Consider the following 21,688-nt stretch of genomic DNA (forward strand, 5'->3'; position numbering starts at 1 on the left):
TAAGCATTAGAATTGAATTTTTCAAATGTAATGAAATATTTTTCCATTAGCATTACTTTTGCCAGAAGTAATGAATTATTTTTTCATTGGCATTATTTTTTTGAAAAGTAATGCAATGCTATTCAATTGGCATTACATTTTCAAAAAATAATGAACTGAATTTTCATTAGCATTACTTTTTCAAAAATATTTAATTATTTAGAATTATTTTTCTAATGATAATGAAAAAGTAATGATAGTGCTTATATACACAACACTGCATAAATCTAATATCAGTTATATAGATGTAGACGATCACACAGACATACAGGTAAACATATAAATCTAGCTTTTTCAAAAATTCTTTACAATCGAACATAAAACATTTAGAAAGTTATACAAAGAAATTCCATCGAGTTGATTAAAGACAAAACATACAAATTCGGGCTTTTGCTTAGTAGAAGTAGATATAAGCCCCTCTATCTCTTTTTTCATTGAGTTATCCTCAAGTTAATGGCACTGTAAAATTGGGATATTTGTACCAGTTATAAGCTTAAGTCAAAAGGTTTCGTTAGTGATAAAATCTTTTAGACTCTCTCTCTGTCTCTAAAATTGTTTATAAATTTTATAATCTGATTCAATTCTGTTTCTTTCTGTTCATGTGGCCTAAATGAGAAACTTTATTCAATCGCTGGGGTGGGAAAATCCATTTCCAGGCGATTTCACCAATATGGCGTATGTGGCTCCTGGTGCCAGCCATTTTGGTTCTGCACCTTGGCCAAGGCATCAGTCAGGGTGGACCTTATTTGCTGGCTCGATAGGCCCTGGCGAATGTGTAGAAGATGTCCTGTTGGCTCTTCCAGTCATCCCAGGTCACACGAACGATGATCTCCTTCTGGAAGTCGATGTTCTTCACCTTGATGGTGCCCACCACAATCGACTCCTCATCCTTAACAATCACATTCTCGAGGGAAACAAAGTCCCGATCTATCTATTTTCCAAATGATAGATAGTCTGAGGCTGGCTGCTTGAAGTCCACTGTCCACTGATCTGGCGGATGGGGGCTGACCAGGCCCTGTGTTATCTGCTCCAAGAACTTCATGCTCCAATAGGGTGGCACATTCGAGAGTTCGGACATCACCCGAACCTCGGTTAGCGATAGACCCTCATCATCGGCAAAGATCACATGCTTTTTGGGGCCACGGCTCAGTTCGCAGTTGCTGTCGCTGTCCTTGCTGCACATACAGCTATGGCTGGCACTGTCCGTGACATCAGTGTCCGTCGGCGAGAGATCTGCCGAGCTGGCCGTACTGTTCTGGGATTTGTGCAGGCAGGATTTGCGGCTGAGACAGGACTTGGGCTGATTGGTGAGCAGCGGAGCCGAGGCCATACGCTCCAGGTAACTGCGTCCGGATCGACTGCCCACGCCCAGGGGCGTGGCACCCGCCTTCTGCTGACTGGGACCCTGGCCCTGGACCGCCGCCGAGGCGTTGTTGACCATGGCTTTGGAGGCCAGAGTTATCACTTGGGGCCGGCAGTAGCGCGACGCTCTGTTGGGCTCGTCATTGTAGTTTAACGATTGACGCTGATGTCCGCTCATGAAGTCCGCCAGAAAACTAACGGGTGGACTGTGACTGAATATGGGCGGACTGTGTGAAATCATTTTATATATGGTTCGATCTGCGCTGATTACAATGATGTCTACAAACAAGGAACTTTTTCTGTGGAAGCCCCGTTAGTTGTTATCTCCTCTGTTTTCCGCTTCACTTTTGACTTCTGGTTGGGAGGTAAGGAACTTTTTTTTTCTTGTGCTTTTAGCTGTGATCTTTCTTTTTTTATATTTTTACTCTTTCACTTGTGCATCACGCGAGTGCGTCAGACAATGAAAGCGATCTTTGGGACGGGACCCTAATTGAATTTATTAAAATCCTCCGCTCGGGGCACTTTTAGTGGTCACACGCACAAAACGACGAACGATTTTTAATTGATTTTCACGCGGACTTTGCTTAAGTGTTACTTAATTTTTTGTTTTAATTTTTTTTTAAACACGGACAAAAAAACAGCAAAAAACTAGTTTTCGTCGCGTAAAGAACTAAATAATTTAAAAATTGATTTCGACAGATCTTATAAGGCATTATCAAGACCCCGGCCAGCACAGCAAAACACTGTAAACAAGCATGCCGAAATTTTAGTAAACCGCTTCAATACAGCGCGTATACTAATACACGATCAGAGAGACGGGATAAACAAAGCCCATTGGTCTCAGGTATTAAAATATTTAAACAAATTACGGTTTTACCTAATAGCTATAAAGCAAGGGTACGACTTAACAACTATCCTAAACACACCGTTAATAATAGATACTAGAGAAGAGTCAGAATCATCAGATCCACCAGTACAAGCTGAGACTGACGACCCTATCTCTACAGATCCCGATATAGAGGTAAAAAAATAAACAACCTCACTATTCCGGCAGTCCTTATTCAATCTGAAATATCAGACCAGGACTTGACCGACTCGGATTCTAGCAACACTATTGTAGAAATGAAAACAACCACAATGGCTGAGGAGATAAATGCCCCAAAGGCATTAAAGAAATATCAAGTGCCAACCCGGAGTTTAAAGGGAAAAGAATACACCTTCAGAGATTCGTAACAGCTTTGAAGTTGGTTAACCTTACGAAAGGTACATTTGAGATTTTGGCTGTAGAAGTCATCAAATCCAAAATAATTGGATCAATATATCGAAAAAATCCTACGTCCGTCGATAGCTGTTGATGTATAGAAACTAACCAATTTTTATACCCTTGTAGAGGGTATTATAATTTCAGTCAGATGTTTGCAACGCAGTGAAGGAGACGTTTCCGACCACATAAAGTATATATATTCTTGATCAGCACCAATAGCCGAGTCTATCTAGCCATGTCCGTCTGTCCGTCTGTCCGTCTGTCCGTTTCTATGCGAACTAGTCTCTCAGTTTTAAAGCTATCGCGATGAAACTTTCCCGAAGGTCTTCTTTCTATTGCAGGTAGTACATATGTCGGAGCGAGCCGGATCGGACCACTATATCTTAAGGCTCCCAAACAAATATAAGAAAATTCATTGTAACTTTGTAGGAAGTAGGCGTTTTGATTCTTGACTACTTAAAAACAAAATTGAAATAAATCGAAACGCTGAATCTGGAATCCCTGGAACTGCACCGAGTGAGTATTCTTTTATCTACAAGGGTATATAAGCTTCGGCTGGCCGAAGGTAGCTTCCTTTCTTGTTTTTTTTTTTTTAGATCAAAAATTAAGGACGTTAGGTGCTATGATATTTTTCTCAAAAAAACAGTATTTTTCATTCGCGTGTGGGGGGGGGGGGGGGCAACCGTCATTTTAGACCACAAGTATGTTCGCCAATATGGCTTAGAATACTTTAAAGATTACATTCCCCCTATACGATTTTTGGGGTCCCAAATCGACCCACCCTAATATATATTCTTGATCAGGGTCACTAGCCGAGTTGATCTAGCCATGTCCGTCTGTCTGTCCGTCCGTATGAACGCTGAGATCTCGGAAACTACAAAAGCTAGAAGGTTGAGATTGCCCATATATATTCTTCCTATTGTATTCGAGCAAAAGTATGTAACAGCTAGAAGGAGGCGTTTCCGACCATATAAAAAAAGCTGGTCACTCTAATTTGGAATATGTGAATGCAAAATGTAAATTATCTGAAATGGGGCGCGCGAAAAACATACAAGAAGGTGTACAATATGCGCTTTAAACATATATTCTTTTTGTAATTTCGCAAGAAATTAAGTTTAAAACTTATTGGAAAATAGTCCAAATAAGTCAAATAAAATTCGATAATTATTGAATATCAAATAAAAACACCTCTTAACGAGGTAAAAAACTAGTGACGATCGCACCTTCAACATACAAAAGTTCTGATATCAACATTTGTGACGAAAAAGATTACACTCGTCATTAAATAGACTTTCTAATATTTTCTCATTCGGCCCGCCCTAGCCAACTATTCCAGCCTTTTTCCCTTTACAGGCATTTTCTATTGCAGCGTGCCGAATGAGAAAATATAAGAAAGTCTATTTAATGACGAAGGAGGAGTAAGGAGGAGTAAGTTACGGCTTTCCGAATTTTAGCTATTTATAGCTGTTTTCCCGCTAAACTAGCGAGTTTTTCCAAAAGTGGTAGAACAAAAGTTTTTTATATTGTTTATTCGATGTGATGAACGTCATATCAAATTTTCAAAACTTAAAAAACATGTTTTGGACAAACTGACAAACTGACAAACTGACAAGCTGACAAACAGAATTAAATTTTCATTTTGGGAAGAAGAAGAAAATCTTATTTTGGCTATAACTTTTGAACGGAGCGTCGGATTCTGACATATGACCCCTCATTCGACGGGTATTTTCAAAAGGAATACAACTATAACATTGCGAGGGGGCATTTATCCCCACCGGCCCCAACAGCTCCAAATTTCGAAATTGTCACTTTCACCGCTCTCTCTCCCAAGCCAATTGACATTTGATTTGCGCCTGCGCTTTAAACTTCTTCCTGTCCGGTCCTTGATCCAATCCAGAGTAGTCGCTCACTTTGTTGAATGCAAACGCCTTTAAGAGCTGCTGCAGCTCATTCCGAGTTTTTATGTTTGTAGTGAAAACGGAACTTTGCAGCCTGGGCTCGATTTGGGACGTGTGGGCCAACACTAATGAAACAGCTATCTCCTCTTGGCTCATTCCTTTCCACTTCGTCAGCAGTGACGTCACCAGCCTGCTGCCATATACTGACAAGGACTCGTTTGCACTCGGCCGTCCGTTGAGAATGTTGAGCAATACGGCAGACGGTGGCTCGATGCCTTCATAGCGGTGTAAAAACAAATCCTTAAATTCCAGCCACGACATTCCAGCGAAGCAAATTTGTGACAGCCATTGCGAAGAGTTTCCAAGCAGCGACTTGCTAAGCGCCATGACTAGTGCTCCGCCTTCCAGTGGACGCTCGGATAAGATCATATCCACGGTTTTACACCACGCTGCGGCATCGGCTCCAGGCGCATCAGGATTAAACATTGGCAATGTCACCGAAATATTTTGCAAGGCTCCAGTCGATGTTCTTTGCACAGTTTTCAGCAACTCTAGAAAGTTTCGGTTTTGTGTCTCTAGAATCGCCTGCAACACACTGTCAGAATGTTCTTGTGGCGATGGGGATCCCACTTCTGATGTCGGAGACAGGAATCTCTTAGTCGCTTCGCGTATTGGTTTGTCCGTCATGACTTTCTTTTACACTTGGGTCTTTTTACGATGCGTAGCGAGTTGCAATTGTTCCTGTTGCCCGTTCGAAGGTTCTCGAAAGAATGAATCCTGAACACTCTACTGCTTTGCACAACTCTACGTTGCAACAACAATTGCACCACACTCGGCTAAGTTGGGTTCCCACCTAGCCACGCTCTTGAAACCCTTAAACGGTCTAAGAACGTCACACTTCCTTTTTATCAATACTATATTTAAAATGACAGGTTTCTCTCAGTTAATTTAACATTTAATTTAACATTATGACCAGGTTTCAGTACCAGCCTTCTCCAGACATGACCTAATATTTTTAACATATGACTTGACCTTTGACTACACAATTAATTCTTTTACGTATAGAGACTACAAAAATATAAACTGTGATGAATTAAAGACTGAATTTTTTCTGTTGTGACTGGTCATGTATTTACAATCTTTGTCATGTAGATTGTCAATTAGATGTTTTAACCAACAATATCCAGTATTTGTTCGACAAGTTTGTGCCCCTAAGGACCAAGGTGATTAAGCCAATGCAAAATCCGTGGTTCAGTAGCGAAATTAAAAACCTAACCGGTCAGCGAGATGTAGCTTACCTCCGGTGGAACCGATACAAAACTGATGAATATCGCAAGCAATACAAAGAGGCTAGGGTAAAAGTAAACAAAAAGATTAAATCAGCAAAGAGAGAGCACTATAATATACAATTTAATAACTGTGTTAACTCAAAGAATAGATGGACCAAGCTAAAACAGTTAGGTATTGGAAAATGTAAACAGCAGACAGAGTCTGAAGTGGACGTTGAATTAATAAACAAAAATTTTTTGGAAATAGATGCACCTGAAGCAACATGCAATCCGTGCCTGAATACTCAACCCCTCTGTGATACTAGTTTTAGCTTTAAATGTATAAATCAAAGTGATGTCCTAGATAGTATTCTGCATGTCAAGTCCAATGCTGTGGGTCTCGATAATATGTGTCCAAAATTTGTAAAGCTTTTGCTCCCCTTAATGTTGCCCCATGTTACTTATATTTTTTAAACTGCTATTACTACGTCTTCATTTCCGACAATATGGAAAAACGACAAAATATTCCCAATTCCCAAGCTAAACAATGACTATAGGCCTATTTCAATATTACCTTTCCTATCAAAAGTCTTTGAAAATCTTTTGTCCTCTCAGATTCAATTTTACGTAGCTAATAATTCCTTATGCGGTTATTCCACTACATTGTTCGGGTCATTCATTAGTGCAATTTTTTCTCAGCATATACAATTTTACGTAGGTGCGAGCAAGACAGATATATGTCGGCTGCAATAAGCAATCAATGAGCAAATTGTAAAAACCGATGGGCACTTTTGGTATTTTTTTTTTGGTATTGTAAAATGCCTCAATACGGTACTACCTGAACCGATGAGCAATGAGCAAAATTGAATCTAAAAAGTACAATTTTGCTCATTTATTAGGGCTACTGTGAAATGGGATCAATAATAAAAATTGATTTGATTTTTTTTGGTTGAATTGCCAAACCTTTTGCGTCTAATAAGGTGCTATAAACAAATATGAACAATACAAAAATTATTTTAGTGGCCTAATTACTCCGTTGCCAACTAAAAATAACTCGCATATTTCTATATAAAGACATAACTGCGTCTATAAATTTATATAAAATTGCCTTCCTAAAAATTAATGCCGGGTATTAAAAACAATTACAGATGTACTTTAAACAGCCCAAAACAATTTAAAAACTTGGTAAAAGTGTCTGATTTTTTGGCAACACACACTATTAATTTTACAGCCTTCAACCTTAATGATTTAACCAGTCAAAGTTATTTGAATTATAAAGTTTAAATTTAACGTCTAAATTTGAAGTGACCATGCCATCTTATCCAAACAAATCCCAAAAATAGCATATATATTTGTCCCTTTCTAAGCCTCCAATGAATGCTCTAATGAATGAGCCAAACAATGTAGTGGAATAACCGCATTACTAAATGAAAAACGATCTGGATTCCGTAAGAAAATGAGTTGTATTACTACTCACACTATTATTGTTGAGGATATAAGACAAAAACTGGATGAGAACTGCATAACGTTTCTAACGCTCCTTGACCATAGCAAGGTTTTTGATTCTGTGAATCATAATATTCTCATTACCAAGCTTAGAAACATGTTTCATTTCTCAACTAATGCGACAAAGCTTATTATGTCGTACTTAACGAATAGATATCAAGCGGTCGTCATTCGGACGCAAGTTTCGTCCCTCCGAAACTTAACCAGGGGAGTGCCACAGGGATCTGTGCTAGGCCCTTTATTGTTTTCTATATATGTCAATGATCTCCCTAGTATCCTGTCTGAGTGTGAAGTACATTTATATGCTGACGATGTCCAAATATATGTTAGTAGACCCGTAACCGAAATACATGCCTGTGTCCGTATAAGTAATAAAATGTTGTCACTCATTGAACTATGGGCAAAGGAAAATGGCTTGGGTATAAATCCAAAGAAATCGAAGTGCTTGGTAATTGGTAAAAAGCCAATTTCAACACTTTCACTTCAAAAATTATACATAAACCATACGCCGATGAACTATGAAGTGAGTGCAGTTAATCTGGAGATAACATTTAACAATACTTTATCTTGGAGCAACCATATAGTCAAAGCGACAGGACGTACATATGCTCTGTTAAGAAAACTTTCATTTACCAAATCGTTTCTATCTGAGGAAGTTCGATTATTAATCGCCAAAGTTATCCTCATGCCCACTCTCTTTTATGGCATCGAAATTTTTGGTCATTGTGATGCGCGGAATATGCGCATATTAACTGTAGCTTTTAATTCAATTGTCCGTTATGTGTTTAACTTAAGACGTTTTGACCATGTATCACAAATGACATTTAAATTACTTGACCTTAATTTGACCTCCTGGATCGATCTTAGAACTTTAACATTCTTCCATAAAATAGTAACGAGTCGATAACCAAATTATCTTTTTAATAAGCTTACCCCAGCAACATCCCTAAGAACCAAAAATACAATAATAATATATGGGTACTTCCAAAAAAAGTCCACCAAGCCAAAAACCTTGAAACTTGAATAAAACATATTTCCACATGATTTTGCCCCGTTATTAGTTTCTAATTAGTTGGATACTGAGCTTAACTACAAATTTGGAGTATAGTTTGATTATTTTTATGACAAACCCCACCAATATACGCAAAAATCAGTTTTTGGCTATTTTTTTGTTATTTTTTGGACCTGTCTTCTGTTGTAAATTTATCCTATAGGAATGCTCATATGTGACATTTTTCTGTACTGAATGCTTCATTCACATGCTAAACTATTAAGTTAAAAGCAAAACATCCAGCAATTGAGAGAAAGAGGTAAAGAAATCCGCTTTACAAAACTGTCGGAAAAATGTGGTTGAAACTGCATAAAAAAAAAGGCAAAGAATTTTTGAGTAAAACCAAAAGCATTTCACAGCGACATGTTTGAACAACATTCTAAAAAAAATCGCATTCAAATATTCCATCAGAATTCGCTAATTTCTGGTGTTGTATGAACTTCCCCGAAATCCACTTCTATTTTTGTCCCGAGCGAATACGGCAGTTTTTTACCGATATCTTAAAAACTAAAAGTGGTACAAAATTAAGATTTTTACCAAATATAGAGCTTGGGAAGAGTGAAAAGAAAAGCCCATAATTAAAATTAAAATCCATTGTTTTACCATTTTTTTTCAACTTTAAAGGTGTGCAAATGTCCCGAGCGACATTTTGGAAGTGCCCATATACAAATAACAATAATAATAAAAAAATTAAAAAAAAAAAACAAGAGAGAACGCTATAGTCGGGTGCCCCGACTATCAGATACCCGTTACTCAGCTAAAGGGACTTTGATCCGCCGTAACTTTTTAACGAATGGTCCGATTTCAAAAATTTCTTCTACATTTCGATAGGTATTGATAAACACAATAAAACTGCATTTTTATTTTTCCGAAATATTGAAATTTTTAAAATCGTATATAAGCGATTGTGGGCGTTAGAGGGGGCGTGGCACAGCGTATTCATTCCGAATCAAGAAATTTAGCATGGTATCTATATCGCAAATATTATAGCAACAGTTCAAAATGCATATATAAGATTACTAAATACCACAAACACAGATCAAGTAGTTTATATCAAAACAAGAGAGAACGCTATAGTCGGGTTCGTGTCCCGACTATCTAATACCCGTCACTCGGCTAAAGGGAGTGCGAGGGAGATGAATGTATACCATTTTTGGATTGCGTATAACTTTTTAATGAATGGTCCGATTTAAAAAACGTCTTCTACATTTCGATAGGTATAAATATACACAACAAAATTGCATTTACACTTCTCGGAAATCTTTAAAGGTGTTTTTAAAATCGTATATAAGCGATTGTGGGCGTCAGAGTGGGCGTGTCACTCGGCTTAAATAAACTTGCGCTGCGTAGGAAGCCCAAGAATATGTGGGGAAAATCTCAACCTTCTAGCTTTTGTAGTTTTCGAGATCTCAGCGTTCATACGGACAGACGGACAGACGAACATGGCTATATCGACTCGGCTAGTGACCCTGATCAAGAATATATATACTTTATAGGGTCGGAAACGCTTTCTTCTCCCTGTTACATACTTTTGCACGAATACAATATACCCTTTTACTCTATGAGTAACGGGTATAAATATTCATCATGAATCTCTTCAAAACTACGAAGTAGTAAAAACGGACTTCGAAACCATACTAAAAATTGTATTATCCCAACTTGCAAAAAACTTCCCGTCTGTATGAAACTTCCCGATGTATTCGGACTAGAAGCCGAACCGATCACTACCAATAATTTTTATAAACAAAAGCTGAGATCAACTGATGATGAACAGAAATCCTCATAGTCAACAAGACAAGATTAAAAAACAAGTCCAAAAACTCATCAATGGTAAAATAGTGGAACCCTCTGTGTCACCTTATTATAGCCCACTTTTGTTAGTACCAAAAAAGGCACTTCCACAAAAATAAAAAATAAAATAAAAAATGGTGATTAGTAATTGACCATCGTCAAATTAATAAAAAACTCTTGTCTGATAAATTTCCGCTCCTTAGAATCGATGATATTTTAGATCAACTAGGTAGAGCAAAATATTTCTCATGCCTTGGTTTTCATCAAATTGAACTGGAAAAAAGATCACGGGATATAACATCCTTTTCAACAAACAATGGTTCGTATCGCTTCACGCGGTTACCATTCGGTTTAAAAATAGCGCCAAACTCTTTTCAGAGAATGATGACTATAGCTTTCTCTGGATTAGAACCTTCGCAAGCATTTCTACCAGGGACCGTAAATAACAGTTATTTTTCATTTTTATTTTAAAAAGTCTACTGTGATATTTCGTTTTAAACGTCAAAAATAACGTTATTTTTACTCTTGTCCAGAAAGTAAAAAAAAACAACAAATGAAAAACAATAAAAAAAAAAGATAAACAAATTGTGAACTCAAGCATTTATGAATGCAAGTGCAACAACAACGATACAAAGTGAAGTGAGCAAGACATCGGAGACGCCGCTGCCCGCAACTCAACTCAGCAGAGTAGACGTGTGCCGCCGTGGGATACACCGACATACATGCGTAAAACATACATACCTATCTATATTTATAGTGACATATCCATAGTTCCACATAACTCTATGCACATGTCCATTCGCCCACACACTTACACACACATACACCATCCCAGAATCCACCCTTCAGATAACCTTAGTACGCAACCAGCCAATATCTAATTGCAAACGTACCCAAGCTTTAGACTAAACATCCAGAACGAATCAAATTACGTTATCAGTTCGTTCCCACACTTTTCGGACCCTCAATGGAAAATTACCATGAGAAAGAATCCCCAAAAGATTTAGACTAAACAATCGGATTGAGTCGCCGGTGCATTATCAATCAACAATCCAAAGGGCAATTATAAAACTCACTCAATTAAAGCTAACTCCACTCATAGAAAGCTCTAAAGCTCAGAACCGAGGTATGATCATCAATGAAGTTTATGTTAAGAAGCGAGTTCAGTTTGAGACTTGTCTAATGACAGTCAGTGTTCTTCCAAATAAAAAAATATTGTAACCAGTTTAAAATTAAATTAAATAAAGCTTTTGTTTATATTAAACTTATAATGCAAACATTTTATTGGTGCAGCCTGTAGGATCTTGAAGTCATTTTAAAAGTCATCGGTACTGATCAACTAAAGGATATTACTATACGACTAGTTTGTCCTGATCAGCGAATAATCCGTGAATATACAAAACGACAAATATCGAGATCCGCTAAAGAATCTATGTGTAATTTTCGCACGCAGGAACTAAAATAAAAATCCAATTCGGTCAATACGCGCTTGAAATTTAAAAAGTGTCAATATTGAAAACAAAATATAAAAACATTAAACATGGCAAACCCACCAGTGCTACCGTAGTTGTCATCTGAATAAGCTAGTCGGACAAATCAAAGAGCTACCTTATTTCGACGGCAACCCATCGGAATTAAGTCGCTATATTGCCAGAGTAGAGTACTCACAGCAACTTTACCCTACTCAAGATGTTCGCCAAACCCACATCATCTATGGAGCCATTGACAGAACCATCGTCGATTCCGCGCAAGCAGGCATCGAGGAGGAAAAGTCGAATACATGGGGAACAGCAAAAGTGGCCATACGAGGACATCATACAGCACGTTCGTGACACCCCATACCAAGGAAGCATCAGTAAGTTCGTAAACGAACTAAAATCCAGATCATCAAATGTACACAATAAGTTAGAATCAGATCCAACAGACAGGCTAATTTACACAAGTTCCTTAAACAAAACCATTAGGGATTGTATCGAAAGAAAACTTCCTGATAGATTGAATACTTCCTTGTCCAAAAAAGATATAACAACAATTGCCAATCTAAAGGAAGCAGAAATGATTCTAGGTCACTGGGATGCAGACCCTTTTGATAATTATAAACCCAGGCGCAACGATAGTCGAAGGAATTCGGTAAATACACATCAAAATTATTATTATCAACAACAATAATAATTATTCAAGGAACAATAACACAGGCCGACAGTGTTTTTGGTGCAGCCCTATGGGCATTAAATTGTGTTAATATAGACGGGTATAAGCATATCTGCATACTTAATTTTCGCGTTTAACGGGTGGTATTCAGTGTTGGGACATACCTAGATACTTTTACCTAGGTACGTACCTAGGTACAATTTAGTGGTACCTTTTACCTTACCTAGGTATAAAAATAATTGAGTATCTTTTACCTTACCTAGATACAGATTTTTATATACCTTTGGAATTATTAAGGTACTTACATAGGTATTAAACATTGCTATGATTTAAAATAGCCAAGTCTGACTGCGACACTGTAGTATCGTTTCATTGTATCGTTTCGTTTCGAAATTGTAATAGTCGGAACGGAGCATTAAAAGTCATTGGAATTCAGCCGTTCTATTGTTTGTTTTGTGAAGTTAAAACTAATCGCAGTTTTATTTTATTTAATTTTGTGCACGTATGTATGTTCCCATCACTACATCAATTTATTTATGAAACCAAAGTGTATTTGGCGCGCAAAAATGCCGTATGTACGTAAACAAACGGCACAATATAAAGTCAATGTTTCTACATACGGAATTTTTGCGCGCCAAATATGTACATGAGGGTTTCATAAATACATTAATGAAGTGATACGTGCATACAATTATTCATGCCGCGTGTTTTAAAAATATATGCACAAAATTATAACATTTAAATTTAAATGAAATGAAAAGATATTGTTTGATTAAGACGACTAAAAACTGAAAACTAGTCTTATTTTAAGTGTAAATGATTACATTGAACAAAACAACAAAAATTATAAAAAATAAAAAAAAAACAATATATTTACCTTTTACCTTTACCTAGGTACTGGGAAATTTAAGTACCTTTACCTTACCTAGGTATTTATTTTTGCCCAATACCTTTTACCTTACCTAGGTAAAAAAACACAGTACCTTTCCCAACACTGGTGGTATTTGTGCAATCGCGGTTTGAAAAAAAAAGCAACATTAATTGTTTTGATTTAAGATATCCTCGAGGGTCTGTGCTCAATTAGAAGAATAATAACGTTCTCTAGAAAGGGAAAAGTATAGGCCTGCTGTGATATGTGCATAAATTTTACATAGGAAATCAAAATAATTCTAAAATTGCATTGTACATATAAATGTATATAAAATTGTATTCTGAATTTAGGTTAGCTGCTATTTTTGTTTGCTTCAATATATTTATTGACTATATAAGGAACTATCTTTAATAAGAAATGCCATAAAAAAACGAATTACCTTTTAAATGAGCTAGAAAAGGCAGATCGGTTCAAATAAACTACCATAAGTCTAAAGATAAAAAATGGCTCAAAGTATTCCAACCAAGCCTATTGCTACAAAATGGATCGCGCGTTCTTTCAAATCATTCGAAATATTTTGAATAAAGCTACATAAACAAAATTTGAAACTGCTAAAGGAGGTTTAACCTGTTAAAAAGCTCTAATTTTTCCTGCAGCTAAAAAGATTCGCTTCTTATTACGTGGATTTGGTTATTAATTACTACATACGAAAGATATGCCAAAAGTGGAGTTTTGGAATGGTAAATTATTTAAAATATGTAGAATATTGGAATTCAATGGTAAATGGGCTAATCTTACAGATTCAGCTTTAGAGAATACACATTACGTATTTTCCCTTACCCTTTTGAATTTTAATAATCAAAAAGCAATGTTATGACTGAAGCATTACTGAACAGGTCACACATACACACTCATACCATTTTCCTTAACAGACCGAGCAAAGTAGTCAGTAGAAACCGAAAGTAACTCTAAAAAAAAGGGTTTTGCTCTGATCGTAACATCTGTTAAGCAAAACCCCTTTTAAGGGGTTAGCTCACACCCAGTTGTCATAGGGTTGTTAGTGACAGGTTTTTTTCCAACACTTTGAAAATGTTGACCGAGCCTTGCAAGCTCTGATTTGTTTTGTTATTTTTAGCAGGGACGGTAACTGTTATGAGTTTTATGTTAAAAATCACATTTTAACAGTTATTTTCGGATTTGTAAATGCGGTTATTCCACTACATCGTTCGGATCATTCATTAGTACAATTTTTTCTCAGCCCATACGATTTTACGTAGGTGCGAGCAAGATCCGATTTACAGTAGCTCTAATAAATGAGCAAAATTGTACTTTTTAGATTCAATTTTGCTCATACAAAAAAAAATAAAATGGTGGCCTTCGGTTTTTAAAATTTTGCTCATTAATTGCTCATTGCAGCTGACATATATCTGTCTTGCTCGCACCTAAGTAAAATCGTATAGGCTGAGAAAAAATTGTTCTAATGAATGAGCCGACCAATGTAGTGGAATAACCGCAAAAGTAAAACTCAAAGAATAACTTATTTTTTGAGTTTTATAATAAAAGTAGACAAATAACAGTTATTCGTTGTGATCAAAAATAAAACTCAAACTTAATTTATAGCGATTTTGTGGGTAAAAAAAATTACAAAAATATATAGTTATACAATATGCTGGGTACAATCACCTCACAAGTTGGCACACCCATCCTTGACACACACCACCCATCATTCCCACCCTTTGCTAATATGCTAAATTTGGACAGAAGAGAAGTTTGCAGCGCCGAAGAGGATAAGAGAATGAAGTCGAGAAGTAGTCACAGAAGCAAGTCGAAGAAGCCAGTCGCAGAAGTCGTAATAAAGTTGAAAGTTGTCAAAAGTAGTCGCGAATTTCTGTCGGTCATTTGAAATCTGTATTAACATAATTTACCTGTTCGGCTATATACTTAATCGTATTCATATTAAATAAACCTATAATATTATAATAAATCTTACATGGGGGCTCAACCGATCCGAGCAGCCAGTTAAATGAACTATGTGCAACAATTAACTCTTTGTGAAATTGTTTAAGAAGTTGTGAAATTATGATGAGAACAAATAAAAAGAAGAAAAATACTGCGCAAAAGAATAATTCTACGACATCAAAAAAGAATCCAGAAAAACTTAACGAAGATGTGCAAAACAGCACATTTCAATTAAATAGAAGGAGCATTGGCGAAAAAACATTCAATATAGGCGATCAAAGTAGTGAAAAAGAGACAACTATTGCAGAGCTCAAGCCGATACATACACAATCTCAACTTGACGAAAGTTTGCCATTAAAATCGGACGAAGTTGACCAAGAATTTTTTGAAAACCTTTGTGTAAACAATCTTTGTGGAAGATCCTTCAAGAGAGAGAATCAGAAGGCTACTGGCAGGGCTATATAATAAATGAATGTGATCTAAGTAAAAGTAGTGAATTTTTATACCTTCTATCAGTTAAAATGTTATCAATGCAATTTTAATTTGCGCACAAATGTACACCTGTTTGTAAATTGGAATTTGTTGTTTTTAAATTGGATGTTTTGAATGAAACGAAAACATTTGTACACACACGAAAAGATTGACATCCCATGCAAAAGTAGCGAAGTAACTTAATATTATCCGATTCCACATTTGATTAATAACACTGTGCAGCATTTTTAGTGCTTTTTAAATTTACCTCGATGGATGCTATATTTTTGGATTCGTTACGAATTCCCAAGTTAAACTGCGTTTTCCAAAAAGTTCCCCGACGCAAGGATTCTTAGCAATTCTTAGTTCAAAGTTCGAAAAATGCTGAAATTTGACAACTTTCCAGAGCTCTCAGAGACAAACGGATGCATTGTTTGATTCGATGTTAAAGTTTTTTAAAAGATACACTCTTTATCTTTCAAACCCCATACTTAGAATAATTTTAGGATTTTTATTAAGGGAGAAACAAATTTTAGAAAACAGAGTTTCGCTCTCTCGGTAGGCTCCCACAAAATGCAACGCAATAACTTAGAAAATAAAAATAAATTCGTTAAAAATACTTTACAAAAATGTTAAAAACTTAAAAAATTAAACTTAAGCATTTGGGCCATAGAATAACCATTGACCGAAAAATCATCTCGATCGGAGCAGCGGTTTAGATTTTTTAAATCGAAAAGTTAGCTTTAAATGTAGCCCCCAAATTATGGGGGATATCGAAATTTCTTTTAGATTTCTAATTAGGACCTTTCAAGACCTAAAATTCTGCAAAATCAAAATTTCGAAATTCGAACCATTTTAGAAGTTAAGCTTAAGTAAATCTAATGATTTTTTGCGCTTAATATGGATATTGGAGCTGTTTGGGCCCACTGGGGGGACATGTCGGACCTTAGTGGGCGCCTACGCCCCCAATGGAGTACTGTGAAATAATTTGGCTGCTCTAGCTATTACGGTTTGGGCTGTGGTCGTATCCCCTTGAAAAAACGGTCTTCTCTAAACCAATAGTTGATAAAATTTGGTCAGTAGCAAATTCCACCCAGAACGGATTGACCTAAAAATCTAGAAAAATCAAATTATTTCGGAAATAATTAGGCGCAGAGTGTGACAGAAAGATTAAAAAAAAACGACCCCAAAGTGCCCGAAAAATCGATTTTTTTTTTAAATTTTTTTCTTTTGCCATTTCTCTGTTATAAATGTTGTTAAAATGGTTTAAAAATGTGATGTTCCTAATCTTATGGCATACCCGCCAATAACTGCATTTAAATTTCTTGGAGATTCAGCATCCTTAACCAAGTCCCCAATATTTTCAAATTTGGCTAACCTGATGTGACGTCACGCCTCCCCATATGTTTGTATGTATGTTCTGCCGGCGCATGTATGTATGTACATATGTATGTCCTGCTGTCGCAATTTAAGTGTGACCGCGCAAGGGGAAAATGAAAAAACCACAGCCAACACATTTAAAACGAAACTACCACACTCAACACGTTTAAAGTGCTCGGTTAAAATATCGATTATATCGCAAATCTTTTCTTTTGCGCCTTTTTCTTAAGTAAACGTTAAATTTTAACGAAATTTTCCTTAAAATGTTTTTTAAAATGCGAAAGCCCGATCAGCAAACTATTTATTAGTTTTCAAATGTTGAGTTATCGACAAACTTTGGATTTGTATAAAACAAAAACAAACAATGATTCGCTCTGCTATGTACACACACTCGCACTAAATTAATATATCCAAAAAATGCGTATTTTACACAAACAGCCATTAGATACATATATGCGAGTGTACGTTTGTGTGTGTGCATTGCAGCTGACTAAGGAATTGAGATTCGCTCAAATTCAAATTCAAGATAATACTGATATCCTTTTGCTAAAAGAATATTTCATTTACATTTCCACAACATACTTACATAAGACATTTTGTAACCGATTTTTGTGAACTAAAATTCAAATCGCATTGATAATATTAAAAGAACATTAAATATTCAAACCAATTGATTCTCTTGCTCTTTATTACACGTGCCTCATATTGTTTAAACAAATTCAACTGTTTAAACAATTTGATTCACGGCTTCCCCGCCCACCTGCCTTCCTTATCGAATATTACTATAAAAGAGTAGATGTCGATTTGCGTCATGTTCCCCCAGCCCAAACCATAAGACCTAAAATTCTGGAAAAAATTGGGTCTGAATCGTGTGTTAGAGGAGGTGTGCACTAAGAAAGGATTTTTTAAAATTCGGCTCCTAAGGACTCCCAGGACTCTCGAAAAATGCAAAATTGGTTGACTAAAACATCAACCATTCCCACAGTTTTCAACCAAACAAGTAAATTTTTTTTGTGGAAATCTTCGAAAGCCCAGAAGATGAGTCCCCACCGACTTCCGGTTGGGGCACTTAATTAATTTTTCCGCACCGATTATGCGATCGCATCCGTTTTTGGTTTAAAGTGTGGAGCTATGCCATACAATTAGTAAGGTTTTTTTTTTTTTTTTTTGGACCAACGGTTGATTTTATATTAATCTTTTTGTTTGCGGGGGTTGCGGGGGTTGCGGGGGGCCTCTTTGGCAGCACGCTGTTTTTGTTTTTCGCAGCACTCACGAACGCAAAAGCAGAGCGAAAGAGTAGTGGGCAGAGAGAGAGTCACTTAAAGCGAAAGATAGGCGGCCAATGTTTTTTTTTCTGGTTTAGAAATGATAAAATTTGTACTATTTGGATACCAGAACGGATTATCTAATGCAGGGGTCCTCAAAACTGCCTTATGGCAGTGCAGTTACAAACACCATTAAAATTAAAACACACGCACGCAAGTAACAAGTCACACACAGTCATGAAAAAGACAACAACACTTTGCATTGTGAGTTGAGGAGAAAAAAAAAGTTCAATGGAATTTGTTGTTGGCTTGGCTCGCTCTTATCTATTACGGATAGCGACAAAGAGGACTCGGGGTGTGCATAGGCAAGCATTGCAAGTGCACTGCCGTATGCTTAGTGCTATTACAAAAACAATTGTGCTCGTGTGCCATAGGACTGAGCACCCCTGATCTAATGGATGTAATTCTAAGTCAAAGTGTGTAGCCAACCCATTGGGGGTAGGATCTGTTCAAAATAAACGGTAAAAATGAGTAAGAGTTTTTCTCTGCATTCGCTTAGCTAACCAAAATGATATAATTAGGCTACCAGAACGGTGGAGTTAAGGTGGGAATAAGGTGAGGTTAGGGGGTAAGTTGCGATTAAGGAGGTATTACATAGGTAAGGGTAAAAGTAATGTGAGGGAAGGGTGAAGGTGAGAAAGGTAAGGTTAGTTTGGACTTAAGTGAGGATAAGGTCAAGGAGACAAACAAGTTTTACTAAAAAAAGTGCATTTAAAGTAAGTAAGTATAGTAAGAAAAATTTTTTTTCAGATGAGACTAAAGTTGGGTTAGCTAAGAAGAGGAAATACTGGTGGTAAGGTGGGCTAAGACTAGGAAATAGTGAAAACAGCATTAAGGTGCTAAAAAAGTGTGCTAAGGGTTAGAATAAAATTGGTGGGGTTAAGGTGAGGTTATATTAAGGTAATGCGGTGTTAAGGTAAGGTATCTTATGGTTAGAAGGATTAGAATATTAGTGCGTTTTAGGTGGGTTTACTGTTTAGCTAAGGTTAGGCGGGATTTTACTCTGATATTAATTTGAATTTGAATATATGTAAAAATCAGAATAAATGCTTCGCTAATAGTAGCGGACAACGTCGCTTCGGGTATTGCTAGTATACATATAAAGCAAAACATTGCTTCGCATAAATATTGGTTTCCCTTATAAGAGTTGTCTACAGTGGATACCTTCTAGAAACCCCCATATTAGCTAAGTCGCAAGGTGTATTTGTTTTTATTTATCTTACCTTATTACATTATTAAGCTTATTTTCTGGATTTACACGCTTATCGATTTGAAATTTAATTACATGCTCAATCCAGTATGACATTCTATATTTAAACAATATGTTTTGGACAAAGAACTAATGTTGTGAAAAAAATTAGTGTAAGGATTTGTGTCGAAAAATTAATTTGTTTCTGTTCTGTGCAGCTGATAACTTACGCAAGCAATAAGAATTTTAGAAATTTTTATGCAAGTTTTTTTTTATATATTTTAAGTATTTTAAGGAAAATATACTGTTGTTTTTGCGGAAAATAAGAAAAAAGTTATGATAAAATCTTTTCTCGGGTATAGGCTAAAAATAAGGAATTTTTAAATTTAAAATAAGTAGCAAATATAAAGGTATGCATAATTTTCAGTTTTAATTTCAAATTTCTTGTTTTGAATGAAACGAAAACCTTTGTACACACAGTAAAAGATTGGCATCCAATACAAAAACAGCAAAGTAACGTATTATTTTCAGATTCCACATTTGATCGATAACACAGGCCGACAAAATGTGACATGGGTCGGTGTAAATTAATAAATTCGGAAAAAAGCAAATTTCGAAATTCCAACCACTTTAGAAGTTAAGCTTAAGTAAATCTAATGATTTTTTGCTGTTTGGGGCCACTGGGGGGACATGTCGGACCTTAGTGGGCGCCCCCAATGGAGTACTGTGAAAAAATTTGGCTGCTCTAGCTCTTACGGTTTGGGCTGTGGTCGTATCCCCTTAAAAATCGGTCTTTCATTTTAGAATCTTTAGAGATTTGTGTAAATGTAATAGTTAAAAAGATATGAACAAAAAAAATTTTTTTTTGACTTTTTTTAGCTTTTTTTTAATTTTCTCAAAAACGGCTGTAACGATTTTCCTTACAACTTTAAACTGTATAGCCCTTGAGATTCCTTAAATTTTGGTATATATCATGTTACTGTAAGAAATCACTTTAAAAAGTTATTAAGAAACGAAAATAGCCACTTTTGCCAGCTCAGAACAACTAACGCTTCCTGAGCATTGAATTTTGTACGTGGGTGTCCAAACTGTATTTTGGGGTCATGGAATCAGTTAATTTGCATTAAACAGTTCCATTTAGGTATCTTTTGTTCTACGACTTTTGGAAAAACCGCTACTTTAGCGGGAAAAAAGCTAAAAATAGCTCAATTTTGTTAGACATGTGCTATACCTCGTTTAAAAGGAATTTTGAAAAACTTCAACGCTTTTTTAACTTAATTCGTTTAAATACAATAGTTTTAAAATTATTATGGACCAATTTAAATTTAAATGTATATATTAGCTCCTGTGAGAGCAAAAGTAAACAAACAAAAACTTCTGATATCAAAAAAAATCACCTCTTAACGAGGTAAAAAACTAGTGACGATCGCACCTTCAACAAACAAAAGTTCTGATATCAACATTTGTGACGAAAAATTTTTACATTCGTCATTACATACACTTTCTAAAATTTTCTCATTCGGCACGCTGCAATAAAAAAGCCTGTGAGGAGTGAAGAAGAAAAAAGCCGGAATAGTTTGCTAGGGCGGGCCGATTTTTATTTTACTTTGTTATACCAGAGTTGTGCCGTTATCATTAAAAAATGTAATGCCAGTGAAATCAGGCCCATTTGGGTCAAATCTCAGAATCAATCGAAACTTTTTTTTTGATAGAGGATTGAAACATAAGGATCGGTTTTTTTAAATTTTTTTTTAACTCTTACCGTTTATTTAAAATTTTTTTATTGTAAATTAGCTCAGATTTTTCATTTGTGCATCACTTGACTCGTTTGAGTTATTTTAATATTTGGTATGGAACTTTGTGGAATATCTTCATATCTTTCAGAAAAATATTTTTTAAAATTTTTAAATTTAAAATTAAGCATTTTTTAAGGGAATTTTAAATTAAAAACATTGTGTACGCCGGAATACACGCGATTTCCGAGAAAAATAATTTTCCTCATTTTGCATCATCAATTCTTCACGAAGTGGTAAAATAAAATTTTTGTATTTGCAAGACCTACTAGTAAAGACAAAATTTTTAGTATAGCAACTTTGCATCAAGCAACAACAACGCAATGTGTAAAAAAGAGAAAGCACTATTCCTGCTCTCCCGTGTTCGTTT

The 21,688-nt window shown here is 36.0% G+C and overlaps 1 protein-coding gene and 1 pseudogene across 3 annotated transcripts in view; both read right to left on the minus strand.

Annotated features, from left to right (window-relative positions):
* LOC138912833 (uncharacterized) overlaps positions 1–21,688 on the minus strand; it is a 216,800-nt gene that overhangs the window by 80,996 nt on the left and 114,116 nt on the right. The window lies entirely within an intron of this gene.
* On the minus strand, positions 767–2,038 carry LOC108065181 (uncharacterized; annotated as a pseudogene).

This window comes from Drosophila takahashii, chromosome 3L (genome assembly GCF_030179915.1).
Source record: "Drosophila takahashii strain IR98-3 E-12201 chromosome 3L, DtakHiC1v2, whole genome shotgun sequence".
Lineage (NCBI taxonomy): Eukaryota > Metazoa > Arthropoda > Insecta > Diptera > Drosophilidae > Drosophila > Drosophila takahashii.